At 43.0% G+C, this 3,519-nt stretch overlaps 1 protein-coding gene across 1 annotated transcript in view; it reads right to left on the bottom strand.

The window, feature by feature from the left end:
* MTUS1 (microtubule associated tumor suppressor 1) overlaps nucleotides 1-3,519 on the bottom strand; it is a 212,743-nt gene that overhangs the window by 179,153 nt on the left and 30,071 nt on the right. The window lies entirely within an intron of this gene.

Consider the following 3,519-nt stretch of genomic DNA (forward strand, 5'->3'; position numbering starts at 1 on the left):
CCAGGCGGGGGGGCGGACCTGAAGATCTACAAGGTCCCTCCCAACCCTACTTCTATGATCTGACAATGTAACATAGTCAAAAGCTTGAATTTGAGTTAGCCAACTACCGGTATTCTGCCACTTAAGTTGGCAACAAGAAAAAGCAGAATAACATCTAAGGAAAGGTTTACAAAACATTCTTAAATGCATTTATACTTTAAAAACCTGGCTTTCAACTTAAAATAAAATCCTCATGGAAATCAAAGTGTTCAGGAAATGTGCTTGTAGTAACTTCAGCTGTGTACTATCATCAGCTCAGATCTGGATAGTGTTTTTAATGTCCCCTTTCAGTTTGTGGCAGCAGTTGACATAGTGCACAAGATTTCCTCAGTTCTAAACATATTTCAAAGCTCTGAGGGGAAAATTGTATCCTGCACCCAACTTACCTTTCAATTTCACAAGAAAAGCCTGCAGTGCAAGGGGAATTTAATTCTAGTTCATCTCCAGGTTACCCATGGGGGTGAGGGAGGAGAGAGAGTGGGAAAGGGGAAGCATGAGTTACAGCAATACTTAACCCAACAGGTGTTCAGGTGGGGAGGGTTTGAGCCTCCCTGTACCAACTCTGGCCAGCAAGCAGGGGTGTTTCAGCAGCCTCCAAGGAGGCTGCCAAACCACCTCTCCCCAGCCATGCCCCCGGCAAAGCCAAGACAGCTGTCCCTGTCAAAAGGCTTGGGACAGGGAGTGGGAGCCCCCACTCCCCACACTTCATAGGGCCCCCCCTCACCCAGCTACAGCATTGCAGGGGAGCCAGGCTAGGTTTGCGAGGTGGGTGGGCAGCTCCCTTCCCCCACCCCAGCCTCTTGACATTGTAAATTCCCTCCTTAACATTTACTAATAAAAAGTTAAATCTTTTCTATACAACATGCACCGTCTAGTTGAACCCATGTTAAGACCACCTCTAGGCAAAAAGTTGTTATTCCACTGCTACCCTGCACCTCCACCCACAGGCAAATCCTGTGCGTTTCATCCACTTATTTTTGGATCAAGAGACAGGAACTGGGTGCTCCGGGTCAGGTTCTGCATCATGTTTGTTTAGCGCTGAAGACATTAGGCTACTGAACCTTGACAAAAGATTACTACTTTGATTACAGGTACAGAAGCAGCAGGCTGGCATTTCTCCTAACACATATACCAGCACCTGGGGAAAACTGGTAGACAACACATTTTCCTTCAACTAAGATTCAAAGAAATTGAACATTCCTAAAGAAGTAGCATTTTAATCCTGCCACCTTCTTGTTAAAATTGAGCCTAAGTGAAAACCCTAAAAGAGTTGAGACACTTAGTCATGTTGTCAAATAGTTAAGAAGTAGAAAGTCATCTAATCCATCTGCAAAGCCCCCCATCAACAGGATTTAAATGACCTCTTTAGTGCTGATTCTGAGTTTCTTCCTCTCCAAGCACACAGACTGCGTAGAATCATTTTACCTAGCTGAAATGGACCCTGGACAGACAAACTAAAGCAAAAGACTACTATAAAAATAACTCCAAGCTAAAGAAATAAAAATGTAACTCTTTAGAAGTAAGAGGTACAACAAAGCTTTAAATATTACCGTAAGGACCCTCTCTCAGATAGACATGCAAAGCTCCATTTTAGGAATTTGTTTATTTGTTTCCTCCAGATCAGTGAGTGAGAGACAAGCTTTAGCCTATAAGAACATAAACGTTTATACTCCTCCATAATTGTTGACAAGAGCTTGACATTTCAAATGTGTGTTATGGGACAGTAAACTGACACAAACATTTGACTCTAGAGAGATCCATGGTACAAGTTAAATGAATGTGTAACAAGGTCCTGAATCTTAGGTGGCTCCTGGAGTTCTTAACCTCTGAACTGTCTTACACATTAACACCTGAAATTAGTTTTAAGCATACTTTAGGCTGCTTAAAAAGTTATACCACTACAGGGCAGGTTTCCTTCTGTTTTATGTTCCCCAGCTTGTGTTCCATTAGTGTGTGGCCACTCCCCAAATATAAGCTGCCCAAGTCACAGGCCTGTAGCACCCCTGGATCAGCCTCTTTTCCCAATCCATGGGAACAAACTTTCCACCCCCTGAACTCTACTGGTGGTTCTGGCACAAAACCAACTCTCCCTCCCACCCCTAGAGGTGTGGCCCTCCCACCCCCAGGGATGCAACCCCATGCAAACAGCCTGCATGCCAGAGTACAAGTCAGCTAGCCTAGTCACAGGGCATGGGTGGGTCTGGGAGTGGAGTCCAGGAGGAGTGGAGGGGGAAAAAGGTAGGGGGCCAGATTTGGTCTTCATGAACTGAGAGCTCCTTCCCAGGGCAGGAGCAGTAGCTCCCTCAAAAAGTACCTTCCCTCACTGCTCCAACCTCCAACTACCATGGGAAGCACATACAGCAAGCCCCACACCTCAATCCCAATTTATTCATTATTTAGTCATTTATTTAACATAGGACCTCCTTGAATTTATTTTCTCTATTTCTTTTTAAATAGATTTTTTGTTGTTGTTTAGCTACTACTAATTTTATCCTTCAGTGGCTGACTTGCTTCATTTTGCCACCCATCTCCTGTCCTCATTTCCTTTCCACCTCCCATTTTATTATCCACTGCATCCCCTTAATTCTCTACCTATCTACTTTATGTTCATGCTACCACAACCCATCTCTCCAACACCCCCACCTAGAGGAGAGATAGAAGCTTATCCTGGCTCACCAGCCCTGTAGTGGCAATTCACAGCTGTAACTCCTAGTCCAGACCCTGTTAACCAGCCTTTTAAGTGCTAGCTTCAAACTCAAGCTAGTACAAACACTGATCAACATTTGAGCAGCTCAAAGTACAACATGTAACAGGGTCCTCACTCAGCCTCCAATTCATTACCAACCTAAATTCTGGGGTTAGCTTTTAAAATATTAGGTGCCAAGGCAGAAATATTTGAGTTTGCCTACACTAGAATTCTTAATTAATACCTAGTTTGATTTACACCAATTCAGGCCATTCTAGTAATCTATAGCCCTCTTTACTCAGAGCTAATATTAACACGCGTACATTTAAACACCTTTTAATGGCTTGCCATAACTTCCATGAAAGCCTCTAAAGAGGCTGGGACTAAGCCCTTACCCATATCACAAAACTTCTCACTACAATTCAAGTTGGACAGATACAAAGTGCAGCTCACTTCACTCAAATTTCCCAAGGGCAAAAAATTTAGATTAGTAGTTCAGATTATCTATATGCAACCCATTACTGCAGTTTATTCTTCCCAGCTACGAGACTCCCAGTAAGAGACTGTATCCAACAGATTTTCCAAAGTTAGACAACCACCTGTACCATCTAACAAAGGTTTAAAATAGGTTCAACATCTAGTTATAATTCTTTGTTTAAAGTTACTAATTATGAATAAAACAACGCTATTCTTTATTGCTATTCTATAAAATAGGGTATTTTTTTCAATGAGTCAGAGAATGTGTACCAAGGGCATTTTTACACATGCTCCATAATGGGGGGGGGGGGGGGGGG

This window comes from Gavialis gangeticus, unplaced genomic scaffold (genome assembly GCF_001723915.1).
Source record: "Gavialis gangeticus isolate Ggan-Ray unplaced genomic scaffold, GavGan_comp1, whole genome shotgun sequence".
In the NCBI taxonomy this organism is placed as follows: domain Eukaryota; kingdom Metazoa; phylum Chordata; order Crocodylia; family Gavialidae; genus Gavialis; species Gavialis gangeticus.